The following is a 15,221-nucleotide window of genomic DNA, read 5'->3' as shown; positions in this document are numbered from 1 at the left end:
AAAAACGCACAATATAAATATATCACCGTATGGAATTTTAAACATCAATGTGCTAAAGAAAAATACAACTTTATATGTATCTGGAGGACATATGTTTATATGCGAGGAGAAGCATTAGAACAATAACATGATCAGCACACAAGCACCTGACAGAACTTGTTCCTATGTGTAACAACTAGGGTAAATTTAAAAGCAATATTGTGGATATATGAAATTATTAAAAGCAGCTTTGCTGGATGCATTAACTTAAAGCAACACATTGAAACAGATAATAGTAATCTTGTATCTTATTTACCTTATCGCATCTTCATAATATCTTTAATACTAAATAAATACATAATACACAATTCCGTGATATATCTTATTCAACATGTCTAATTTTACAAACCAGTTAAATTCCTCTTATTTAATGACGTCATTTTGTTTGTTTTGCCATCCATATCGGTACGTAAGCAATTTTTGATGAATGAGGGTGACTAAAACGTTTGGAAGGTACGAGTAGAAATGTTATCTAGATAATTACTCACAGTTTTTTCTATTTAATCCTATGGTCATTAACTAACCTCTCGTTTTCTTTTTGTTTTTTTTTAGTTATTTGTTCTAACAAGGATTTAGCGCGACTTTTGTTACTCAGGTTAAATATAGAAACAGTTCACAGGACTGTTATACATCATTACATAAGTAACAATGTGTGCGGGTGCTAATAACAATGAATTACTGCCGTATTATGAAGACTTACGAACACTTTTTTCTTTTAACTTGCAGTGCACATATAATTAAACACACTGCTGAGAACGGAAGATGTATGATGACTGAAGAATATGTCACAGCGATATATTAAAACGAGAGTAAAGTCTCTCTTATAATTAACAAGTACCTAGTGTGGTGTAGAGAGAGTTTCATTATAGTTTCATCAAATCATTGTACGGATTGGAGGTAACTCACGTATAAGAAACTATGCAAGAGTAACACACTGCTACAATTAACCAAGTGTACTATACTTAATGAAGTCGTTTAAACGTCTGAAGGACAAAAAGCATTTCGAATGACATCTTTCGTATTAGGATACTAATATCATATGGCATTCATAGGCAAAAAAAATCCTTTTCTTATTGGATAGACGGCGCTAGATATATCTGGGCATTAGGTTTACTCCGTTTTGTAAGACACTTGTGTGTGTCAAAAGTCAGTGTTTGTTTTGCATGACTGCTGCGGTCAAAACGGAAACTGTGTGCTGGTAGGTCATGTAGGTTCATCTACGTTTGTCAAACGTGACTTGTTAACATTTGTATTCGGCTCCTAACTGTTTGACCATCGGTCAATGAAGATTTACATTACTACTGTAGATGCAGGCATGGTCCCCAGCACTTTACAATCGACTGAGAAACACGATTTATCTTGATTTATCATTTATTATCTTTTCTGTTCCTTTTTATATAGCAAAGGATTACTTTCTACTCTGGATAAATCGCACAAGCTGGGCAAAGAACTTAATGATCTTTTCGTAATCATGATACCATGTTTAACACATGTATGTTTCATATATCTTTGAAACATGAAGGTCAGCAATTATAAGAATTTTTGTAAAAGTTGTAAAAAATATAATTGAGCAATTACTACTTTAATTAAGAAAAAATATTTTGAAAGAAGGTTTCCAACGTAATGTTGTGTCATTTGAATGAAATAGAGCAATGTCGTAATCACATGTACTAACCATAACAAATAGCCTTTCAGCCTACGAGGAAACATAGTTCTAATCGTCCACCATAACGGCATTATCATGCTAATTAATTATTTACCACAGACTCCAATATAGCATTTGTGTTAATGTTAATGTATGATAATGTCGCACATATTGTGCTATGTGGTAGAGGTATGAACAGATTTATCAAATGTAGATATAAAAATAAACAGTCTTCTATAAGATATTCGGCTTCCTGGAATGAATCACAAAGAGTGCAACAAAAGGGTTTTATGTACAAGAGTCCCTGTCAGTGATTCGCTGGTTTACGATGTTATGACTAGGTAAGATTATTATTTATGTTCCCTCTCAGGGAAATATCATTTGATTCTAAAATATCGTTCGGTGGGAATTTAAACCATTTTTATACTTACGTTATTAATCATACTCACTTTAAGGAGATTAATTTTGTCGATACATTCCAAATATAATCATAAGCATCCTACAATGATTTCAAAATATTGTAGACGGAACGCAGAACTTTTAAAAACTGAGGACCTCTTATTTTACCTTAGTAAAATAACTTAATATCATTATTTTATCTTCCTAGTAAACGAAAACTGAAATATTTGTGATAAATGTACATTAAATTGTAATGTCATCTTAGGGTTTTCAGACCAATTTTGTCTATAATGTACATGAGTGTAGTTATCTCTTCTAAAATAAAAATGAAACATATGAATAGCAATGGCTAGATAATATCAAAACAAAACATACTTGAATAGGTAACTTTTCAAACAGTGATTGTTCGATCTGAGTATGGTATAAGTATGGTTTGAACTGATCACAACGGGAATCTGAGGTAGACCTAAACATGTTAGCCGAACTATAAGGTGGCGTTTACTATTACGAATTCATTTATAGGCCAAAAAATACTAGTCGTTCTAACCCGATCACGGAAACATTTCGAAATACATTGGTTTGCCCCCAATTGTTGTAGGTGTTCATGGAACTTTTTTCCATTTTCTGTCTCCGATTTGCGCATTATTTCACCATCTTATTTCAAATTTGCAATTCTTTTTAATATAAACATATTTTCCATGACACTTATTAAGTTAAGATAAGTGATCTAGAATATGACAGATACTAAACATTTCAAGAAAACTAAAATTCTTCCAGCAGTGATATTGAAGTCAGTGGTAGTAATTGATCGTATGATCACATATACATGTAAATAACACTGAAACTAAAGTGATTTGTAAAATCAAATATTCTTAAAACATCAGCATTACACATGTATATAAACTATTAATTGTTGTAGTACTGATGAAGGAATTAATTAAGCATGAATGATTTAATAAACATTGCTCAGAAATGTGGTAAAGTATATTTCATTTAGTTCTTGGTTCCAGTCTTAAATTATCTACAATTTCTCTTTATTCGGTTTGATAGGTACTAAATGTTATTAATTGCATTGTATCAAAAGCATGTTATATATCCCAGCTAATGTATTAACTTAATATGAAACGATCAATGCAAAATACAAAAGGATTATTAATATTCACCATGTACCAGACGGCCTGTGACTAAAACTGTCGTGTTAAAACAATTTCGTCGCCAGATCCTATTATTTATACAGTAAATCCAACATGTAATACAGAGGATGTACATATGTTTATATAACAATGACATAAAGGAATTTGCGCACGGATAATGATAATAATTTTACATGTATAATACACACATGTCGTCTGTGCTTATTTACCTTCCTTGACAAATGTATATGGTATATATATTGTCCGGGGATGGTAAATCTACAGGCATCATGTTTTATTTAAAACAACTTGAAGGACGAAAACGATCAATTGTACCCAGTCTTGCCAAGGAATGTTTATATAACATTAACCAATTATGCCTCCTTATCGCCTTGAAGAAGTTTTGCTATCACAAGAAAAACAATTTAATATATTATATATATTATACGAGTACATGATTATTTGGACGACCATCCTATATGTGTTACATCGAATCACGTAGTACATTTTTGTTAGATTACTTTATTGCCAATTATCAAATTTGATATTCCCTTTAAAACAGGCACATGTTAATGTAAAATGTCATTATCCTTAGCTGTAATGATAATTACTTATCTTTATTTTTCTATTTATGTCTTTGACAGGAAGCTGTATAAATTATTAAATTAACTGTAATTAATGGCTCCGAATGTCCTGTTCATATTTGACCGAAGGCTGATGACCGTTCTGGGGACTGCTCAAAAGAATGATACATAGAATAATGACCACAAAATACTCCATGTTTTAATTAGTTTTCTAGACCATTTTCATTACGATTGTAAATATTGGAGTTTGTTATACCACCTACCTTATTCAGTATAAACTCATATAGAAAAATATGACAGTTCCTTGTTTTGATTGAGTGATTGTTTCTTTATGTAGATCTCTTGACATGATGTCGTTCATATTTTTCATGATATATGCCTTTGTTTATATAATAAATATTCATCATTACCCAGATTTTTGTTGAAGCATCAGGCCGGCATTGTGGTTCGTAGTAGTACTTCACAGTTAATGATGTTCTGCCACAGTAAGAAACACTTAATTGTATCCTAGAAAACCATGGATATATTTTATGTTACACAGTCCACGTGAGGTTGATTGTAGTACACACAGTTATATCCTTAACAACAATTTATGATCTCTTCTTTAAAACATCAGTTTATGATCTCTTCTTTTCAAAAATGATGGTTGTAAGTTTTACTCGACGTCTTTACCGCATTTTGCAGTGACGATGTTAAATTTAATGACGTATTTCCACACAATAATGATGAACAGGTACCGGTATCGAGAGGCGGAGAAGTACAGGTAATACCTCATTTGACAAGCCCCTGTTACACACCACAACAATTAAACTTAGAGCATGTTAAAATGTATGATCTCACCTGTGCACACCTTCAACATTCACCTGTGTCCTTGTGTCATCCCCACGGTGTTGCTCAGTCAAATTACTCATTTGATTTTGTACGTGAAATTCGTGCACTTCTTTGTGTGTTCTCAATGATACATAATTAACACGTTTCTGGATTTGTTAAAACATTTTTACACGAAACCTTAATAGTAAGAGTTGATGATATCATTAGTACTTAAAACGTGCATCAGATCAAGTATTAAGCAGACATCCAACCGATTCGGCCAAGCATGTCATGTTTAATTGTGACAAACGTGCTCATTTGTCAGGTGAGACGTTTCAGGACTTCGGTAAATTCCTTGTCATTATTCAAATATACATTAACTAAATAAAAAGGTATGTACACAACTATTGTATTACTGTGGGTTGTATGTATATGGTAGTTTAGGAATGTTTAAGTGTATATGTTTTTGAACCTATTATTACGAACGAACTCATGTCAGTTAGAGTGATAAAGGATGAATTTGGTTAGATATGGAAAAGACAATGTCGTGTGCGGCAGTGGTAAAACTCAGGGACAAAATACTAAAATATTAAGAATAGAAAATGAAGAAGCTGCCGGTCTGACTCTGGCTGACAGTAACCGCTTAAACAATTTGTTTATAGTAATCTGTAATTAATTTGTTTGAGAGTTGCCATTTGTCAAATATGAGTCTGTAACATTTTCAAAAACTAAAGATTGTTGTGAAATGATAACCGTAGTTTCGATAGAATACAAATTCAATTTAGTAAACTGCCAATCGATTGGCATATAAACACTTGGCCATAAGTTAGAGACCATATATCTTATATAAGGGTTAATTGTGCATGCTGTATTTAAAGAAAACATCCAGTCTAACAGGATATATGGGAATGCAGTTTGGCATCTGACGAAATATTTAACAATAGAGAATTTAAAAAGACGTGCTAAAAAGGCATTCCTAAATTCTAGAAAAGCAACTTTGAATATAACTGTCCCTTATAAACAGAAACATCATCAAGTCACCAAAACATAGTGATTGATCAAGAATATTAACTAATCAACAAGATCTGTATAAAGATACCAAGATCGGATATATCTACCATGCTTCTGGCACAATTCATGTGCCCATCATCTACATACCATTGACAGACAATGAAGCTTGCTCCGTAGAAAAAATTGCCAATCTTGCTCATTTACTTAATATCACACAAGTTACGTGTAATTGGCTCAACATACGACAGACACCATTCAAGTTCTGAATTTTATGTCATTTGTCGTAATGAATAACATTCAAACTCTTAATGTTTTATGTCAATTGTCTTGGTGAACAACATTCAAACTTAATGCTATGTGTCATATGTCGTGGTGCATATCATTCGATTTTTATATATTGTATATATTGTATGTCATGGTGCATAACATTCAAACTCTTAATGATTTATGTCATTTGTCTTGGTGAACAACATTCAAACTTAATGCTATGTGCCATATGTCGTGGTGCATATCATTCGATTTTTATATATTGTATGTCGTATGTCGTGGTGCATAACATTCAAACTCTTAATGTTTTATGTCATTTGTCTTGGTGAACAACATTCAAACTTAATGCTATGTGCCATATGTCGTGGTGCATATCATTCGATTTTTATATATTGTATGTCGTATGTCGTATGTCATGTGCATAACATTCAAACTCTTAATGTTTTATGTCATTTGTCTTGGTGAACAACATTCAAACTTAATGCTATGTGCCATATGTCGTGGTGCATATCATTCGATTTTTATATATTGTATGTCGTATGTCGTGGTGCATAACATTCAAAGTCTTAATGGTTTATGTCATTTGTCTTGGTGCATAAACTTAATGCTATGTGCCATATGTCGTGGTGCATATCATCGATTTTTATATATTGTATGTTGTTAACATGTGTTTTATGTCATTTGTCTTGGTGAACAACATTCAAACTTAATGCTATGTGCCATATGTCGTGGTGCATATCATTCGATTTTTATATTGTATGTCGTATGTCGTATTCAAACTCTTAATGTTTTGTGTCATTTGTCTTGGTGAACAACATTCAAACTTAATGCTATGTGTCATAGGTCGTGGAGCAAATCATTCGATATGTATATATTTTATGTCGTATGTCGTGGTGCATAACATTCAAACTCTTAATGTTTTATGTCATTTGTCTTGGTGAACAACATTCAAACTTAATGCTATGTGCCATATGTCGTGGTGCATATCATTCGATTTTTATATATTGTATGTCGTATGTCGTATGTCATGGTGCATAACATTCAAACTCTTAATGTTTTATGTCATTTGTCTTGGTGAACAACATTCAAACTTAATGCTATGTGCCATATGTCGTGGTGCATATCATTCGATTTTTATATATTGTATGTCGTATGTCGTGGTGCATAACATTCAAACTCTTAATGTTTTATGTCATTTGTCTTGGTGAACAACATTCAAACTTAATGCTATGTGCCATATGTCGTGGTGCATATCATTCGATTTTTATATATTGTATGTCGTATGTCGTGGTGCATAACATTCAAACTCTTAATGTTTTATGTCATTTGTCTTGGTGAACAACATTCAAACTTAATGCTATGTGCCATATGTCGTGGTGCATATCATTCGATTTTTATATATTGTATGTCGTATGTCGTGGTGCATAACATTCAAACTCTTAATGTTTTATGTCATTTGTCTTGGTGAACAACATTCAAACTTAATGCTATGTGCCATATGTCGTGGTGCATATCATTCAAATTTTATATATTGTATGTCGTATGTCGTATGTCATGGTGCATAACATTCAAACTCTTAATGTTTTGTGTCATTTGTCTTGGTGAACAACATTCAAACTTAATGCTATGTGCCATATGTCGTGGTGCATATCATTCGATTTTTATATATTGTATGTCGTATGTCGTGGTGCATAACATTCAAACTCTTAATGTTTTATGTCATTTGTCTTGGTGAACAACATTCAAACTTAATGCTATGTGCCATATGTCGTGGTGCATATCATTCGATTTTTATATATTGTATGTCGCATGTCGTGGTGCATAACATTCAAGCTCTTAATGTTTTGTGTCATTTGTCTTGGTGAACAACATTCAAACTTAATGCTATGTGCCATATGTCGTGGTGCATATCATTCGATTTTTATATATTGTATGTCGTATGTCGTATGTCATGGTGCATAACATTCAAACTCTTAGTGTTTTATGTCATTTGTCTTGGTGAACAACATTCAAACTTAATGCTATGTGCCATATGTCGTGGTGCATATCATTCGATTTTTATATATTGTATGTCGTATGTCGTGGTGCATAACATTCAAACTCTTAATGTTTTATGTCATTTGTCTTGGTGAACAACATTCAAACTTAATGCTATGTGCCATATGTCGTGGTGCATATCATTCGATTTTTATATATTGTATGTCGTATGTCGTGGTGCATAACATTCAAACTCTTAGTGTTTTATGTCATTTGTCTTGGTGAACAACATTCAAACTTAATGCTATGTGCCATATGTCGTGGTGCATATCATTCGATTTTTATATATTGTATGTCGTATGTCGTGGTGCATAACATTCAAACTCTTAATGTTTTATGTCATTTGTCTTGGTGAACAACATTCAAACTTAATGCCATGTGTCATATGTCGTGGTGCATATCATTCGATTTTTTTTATATGTTTTATATCGTACGTCGTTGTGCACAACATGCGAATTAAGAATGTTGTACATCGTATGTCGAATGTTCAGTCAAGTCAACTTCCCACATATGCTGAATTGAGTTAATATCTGGCGACATTAAAGGTATGAGAGCGTCTCTCTCACTTCCTGCACCATGCTCTTTGGTTGGGTATTTTTATGCATTGGAATAGGCCTTATTGCCAATGAAAGAGGATCGGAATGCGCAATAACTAACAGTTTAAGGATCTGATCACGGTGTTTCTGTCCATTCAAAGTTCCATCAAGGACATGTAAGTGAAGTTAACAGTTTGGAGAAAAAATAAGGAAAAAGTAACACCTCTACCACCAAGTTTTGTTGTGCCAAGAATGCTATTCTGATCGTATTCTCTATTTCATGGTCTCCAGACACGCGCCCTGGCTTCTGTCGGACTTAGTGAAAAGTGGCTTTCGTCAGACGGCGGGCTCTTCCCGTGTCTATTGCATTCTTGTTTCTTTGTGCAATAAATGAATTGAAACTCTTTCTCAAGATCCATATATGGTAGAGTTAAATACTCTTCAAGGAAGTGATGTACCACTGTGTGCCAGAACTTTAAAGTTCATCATCATATTTTTTCGTTGAAAAGATTCAGTAGTTTAATATATGTTGCGTAAAAATAATTTAACCTTCATAAGAATGGAAAGCATGGGATGACGGCTAGATGGCATGCAGATTATTGATTCTAATTGATTCTCAGGTAGTTCAATCGGTGATGCTAAAAGTAGTTAAACAGACTGAGATGTCAGACATCGTCTTTTAAGGTAATTATACGGTAGAAATACATATTTTCCAGTGATGAAAAGGTCTTACTTTGATTTTCAAAAATTGAGAATTTTACGGCCCCATGAGTCCCTGAGGAAAGGTAAGTTTTACTGCACTTTCTGTAGGTACACATTTAAAGGACAATTTAACTTCCATTAGAAATAAGTCAAACATGTTTAGCATTATTTCCATGGGACGGCAGTTTAATGAGATTGTGTTTTACCATGACAGAATCCCGGGGAAATATGGTAAGGACTAAGATATGTAAAAATTATCTTGATAGTTTATTTTGTTCCTCCCCATAATTGCTGGAATTAAATATTCTTAATCAGTGGACTTGACATTTAATATAGTAACGTTTTTGACATATTACAGCTGAAGATTAAAATAATTATAAGAAGCATAGAGGTTTGATAAAAATACTTTACACTTCTGTAATGTATAATTTGAATTAATTTTCTTTGTTTACGAGATTGACGATTTCTATAATATGTCATAACAGTAGAAATGACAAGCCTCACTGAACTCATGTGACTGTTAAGGCCCTTGGGCCTCTTGTTTCTTGTATTTTTGCGGTTTCATCTATGTGCTTGTGACGGTCAGGAATGCTGTTTTGTTGTCTATAAGGTTTTTGTTGATGTCTTTTCTTGGCTTTTTTTGTCCGGATTTTTAAATCAATGTTTACTTTATTCCAATATGTTGTAAATGTGTTTAATTAACCGTAAAACATGCATGATATACCGAAAAAATCCATCGACATATTACTTCGAACGTCAAAGCAAAGACAAGCGTCATTACTTATAAAAAAGGCTCAGTTTAGTACGAAACTCAAATTTACTTAAAAATTATAAACAATGTACACGACAAAAATAATATGATTCTTTGTTACTACAATATGTCATAAATCCAATATACTTTGATATCGAGACGTTCATCATATTTGAATTGTATTCTGAACCTGTAAAAGTAATCGTAATAGAAAAGAGCTTATCTTTTAGTAGCTACGCCTCGTAAATACTAAAGATAAAAGAAGCACTTACATGTAAAACGACAGGCATTTTTTATTACAAAAAATGTGTCATTATTAAGTAAAAAATTTAATGAAGTCGTTGGAACAATATGAAAGTCGTTCTAATGAAAACAGAATATTTTTCTTTCGCAAATTTGTGTGATTGTCCAAACAACATTGATCTCATATGTACAATTTTGTGATTAAACAAGTTTTATCTGATTGGTATGATCTTCGTTCAAACAGCTCATATCTCGTTTGCATGATTTTTTTTCAATCAGTTTTTATATCATTTGTGTGCTGTTTTTTCCATTCACACAACGTTTATCTCCTTTGCATGGTTTTTAGTGTTCAAAGAGATTTTTTCTCATTTGCTTGATTGTATGCCTCTTTTGTTCAAGAAGCTTTGATCTCATTTGTGAGATTTCCTTCAAAGCAGCTTATATTTAATTCGTCTTTTTGTTCAAACCACTTTTATCTCAATTGTAAGGGGTTTTTTTTCCGTTCAAAGAGCTTTGTATCATTTTACATATATAATCTTTGTTATTACAAAGCCAAATTTGACGAGTTCTGTTATTTTAACATTCCTACGTGGATGATCTCACGTCATAATTTAAACTTTAGTTCCGTTCCAGAATGATGTCCGGATTTTTTCAATCAATGTATACTTTATTCTAATACGTTGTAAATGTGTTTAAATAACCGTAAAACATGTATAATATACCGAAAAAACCAAACGACATATATCGAACGTCAAAGCAAGAAAAATGTAACTACTTATAAAAAAGGCCCAGTTTACTGAATTAGCCAGAAATATGTTACTGAAGCTGAACAGTAAATAGCAAGGTATTTTACAGGTTAATTGAATCATGCATCAAGCAATTAAGTTAAAAGGTGTGACATATGAAGAAGTTTATTTCTACCGACGATACTGTTCATTCATGAGTGCAATTGTCACCATATGTATGTTAACACTAATTTCACGTGTATTCGATGTGGCGCCTATACCGACAAAATTTCACTTCTTGTGTCACAAACTGTGTCTGATGTAATTGTTATGTAAATTTTTACATTCAGTGTCAGACTCCGTGTCTGAGATAATTGCAATATATATATATAAACCCCAAAACAGGAAGAGTACCATACCGCTATTATCTATAAGAAGATAAACGATGTTACTTACAGTTGTTATACGGACAATGGGTTCTTTGATGGTCATATAAATTAGAATGCATAAACTATTAATTTGCATTTTCTTACATTTCATGTACACATTGTTCTTCACATAACTTGATTTTGAATTTTAATTTTTTGTAATCCTCCTATATATATGACTCCTTGGACTGCAAATTTTCAGGATAGTTGTCCCTTACTCTGTAAAATAAAGAGATCTTGTCAAATACGACACTTCAAATCATCTGTCGAGTAGATACGTAACACTGTATTCGTTGCTTAGAAATTGTCACTGTTTTCATGACCATAGACAAGCAATGAAAATAAAATGCAACATTGGAAACTTCCAATAAAAAAGTGTGTATAATTATGTGAAATCGTCGAAAGTTTTTTTTATCCTTAAAATGGTGCATTAGAATAGAATTACGGAAGTAAAATGTTCACGTAAACACTTTATATTATACAGCATTTCATTCTAACATCTGAAATTGTATTTTACTGTAGAAGTATCTTTGTGTGTATGTCATCATAATAACAGTGATATTATAACACGAAAACTATTTTACTTAGTGGTGTTTTTTATTTTGAACAAACTGACTTTCCTCTATGAAAGTGTATAAAAGCTTGGACTTTAAAAACGCGTAATCAATGTGCTCTTAAAACAGCATCCTTATCAATTGGTCTCTAAATCTTATTTGCACACTTAAACATTATAAATAAAGTATGACATTCAGAACATGATATATAGGTATGGGTCTTTCAGGAGGAATAAATCAAAAGTGATAAATTGTCATAATATGATTTACAACCCATAAGATATATTTGTTTGCAATTCTTTCTTTTAATTTTCAGATTCGTGGAAAAAGGTGAGTTTAACCAACAGTTACTGAACGTTACACTTCCTTTTTCAACCGATACCTGAATTTCATATATACACATGTTAATAAATCAGCAGAGTTGCACTTTTTCAGTTACATATCATTACAGGATATATTTAAGAGGTTGCTATGAGATCGAACGACTAATCAGAAACAGTTATCGACAGCGTTATTAATATACTATGAAGAATAAAGAATGGTAGACCAGATGGGTGAAAAACAGATGATTCTAAACAGGAATTCGGACTCATTAAATGAACATAATCATAATGACTGAAAAAGGTCATGACACTTGTCAATTGTAATGTAGAATGTACGCCCAGATAAAACAAAAAACAACTTTCTGGGACTCATGGAGATTCTCGTTATATGATTACCTAATCAATCCTGTTTCCATAGAAACATAGCAAACATATGTTATAAAAATAGAAAATAACAAATAACATTAATCCTCAGAATAAATCAACTGGTAGTATAGTACGTTGAAAAACAGTTTTAAAAAGCAATTATAAAACAATTACGTAAAAAAAATTCATAATAATATCAATGATAAACATTCACAATGTTTTTCCTTTTATACTCAGATTGCACCAAGACAACAGATGCTACTTGAAAAAAAAAAAAAAAAAAAAAAAAACATAAAAATGTAACGACAAAGACATCATCAAAACACATATGTGATAACAAAATCATATCTTATTCAAAATGAACATTCTTTCAAAATATAAAACATGTCTAGAATATTTAATTTAATTTAAATCATGTGTTTTGTGGCTGTCTATGATATTATAATATATATTGAACTCTTTGCAATGAAATGGACAATCATGAAAGCACTTTAGGATTCACAACATAAAGGATATATATAATGATGATGCAAACGATACATTTTACATAAGACAATTACTTATTTGATAGAATCCTTGGGGAATGAAATAACAAATCTATTGTCTGACATTCGGCGTTGTCGGTGTCTTGTAGACTATGAAGTCATAAAAGAACGTTTATCTCATTTAAAATGAGAATTATGTGATAAAATCCTAGTTCGTATCAGGCACTTCAGTTCACCAAATAAATCTCATTACAGAGACGAATGCGATGAAGACAGGACTAATTCTAAAATCCACGATAATACAAACATACATAAACTATAACAAAACACTTATTTCAGTTATTCATTGTTCTAAGATCAATGTTACATCTCTTAGTGGTGTGTATAGCATCGTAATATGTTACAGAAATACATATCGTACCATATGACGTCTTAGTATTATGAAACATGTATAAATTATATGTGACCAATAGCACAATATCTGATGTAAAATATTTCTTAAAAACTTTTTTTCAATATAGACATTAACGTCGGAATTTTTGTATCATTGATTATTAAATAGAGCTGAACTTATTTTTCCTGAAAATACATCACCATTATGAGTGATACAGACTTCATTAATCAGCAATATAATATAAAAAGCATTGAAATCGTTTATAGTTTCAAAAATAGTTGTTGGCTGCGACGTCTTGTCAATGGCTTTATTGCATCAGAAAGTTAAAGCATAATTACATCATTTCCATAAATGAAGATATGCCACACACAGGCATTTTTGATAAAGCAAGTTTTGATAAGATATACCAATTAATTACGACCAGTGGCTGGCAAGCAATTAAAATGTTTAAAATAAAAACACATTTGTCGTTTATAGAACTTCTAAGACGTAATCGATACAGAAGCTATTCAAATAATGAATTTAATTAACATGTATATTAAGTGCTGTCTCTGAGTGCTTTTGATTGAAATAAATATATCTGTTTAAAATGCTAACAACTTATCATATATTCAAACCAAAGATATTAAATATGATATCCACATCTATCTAAAACAATTGATTCAAAGTAATTTTTTAATCATATGTTAAAATATAATTTACAAAACTGTACACGCATTTCCTAAGTAAGTGTATTTTTATATTCACTGAAATTGTAAAGACGTAAATTTTCTCTGAAAGTTTTAGTATAACTGAACGTGAACGTATACTTGACAATACCATGCAATTTTTAAGAAAATAAAAATGTTTATGAGCAGTATAATTGTTTTACCGAATGTAAGCAAAATGTTTTGCGATACTAACTTCAACGTTACGAAAGGTGAAAATCAAGTGTAAACAGATATATTACACATCGACACTGAAATCTTTTAATGCATAATTAACAAATGTCGAAAAATGGAAAAAGTTAATTGTCAAACCTGATTACCTAGTCTTCATGATTTTTACCCCAAGAATTGATTTTTCTTTTAACCACTGTATGATACATAAAAAAGAAGAGAGTTACCACCAGTCGCCTTTTCAGTTAAACAGTTTAAAGGTTAAATAGAAGCCTATTAGTAATTCATGGATTTTGTCTACTTCTATGAACGAATATATCAATGCGAAACATAATAAAATACCATACATTAATTGATATTTCGTTTTAAAAAATCGTGTGAGTCAAGAGACAGATTTGGAGCAAAACCATACATCAACAATTTTATGACATAAAAACGTAACAACAGAAAAAATCCAGTATAATTGCGTGTCATTTGTCACAGTCTAAATATCGTGACAGAGATATCTCTCTACTGGATAGCAATCTGTAAAACATGCCATAATTATATCATTGTCTTTTACATTGTACATGGTTTAATATGAACACGATGGTTAACATTTAATATACAATAATGAGATATCCCTTTGTTTTGTCATGAAATAATTAAAAAAATAACCAGTGTTAACCAGTAGGACAATAGCTATGTGTAAGACACTCTACAAATCTCAATATAACTATTAAAACATGGGTGACCACATGCCTTTGATTTCCTGGAACGAATTTTGTAATTGTTTTATGACTAATGTATTCTCAAAGACGCTAGAGATGAATTATATATCTATGAACCCAGAGATACCATTGGAACATAACACAGTCTACAACACTGCTATATTTTCAACAAAGAATAAATACACATGGAATAAATACATC

The sequence above is a fragment of the Ylistrum balloti genome, unplaced genomic scaffold (genome assembly GCF_031769215.1).
Source record: "Ylistrum balloti isolate Yb309-2 unplaced genomic scaffold, AGI_CSIRO_Ybal_v1 Utg369782, whole genome shotgun sequence".
In the NCBI taxonomy this organism is placed as follows: Eukaryota; Metazoa; Mollusca; class Bivalvia; order Pectinida; family Pectinidae; genus Ylistrum; species Ylistrum balloti.
Note: the sequence above shows the minus strand (reverse complement) of the source record.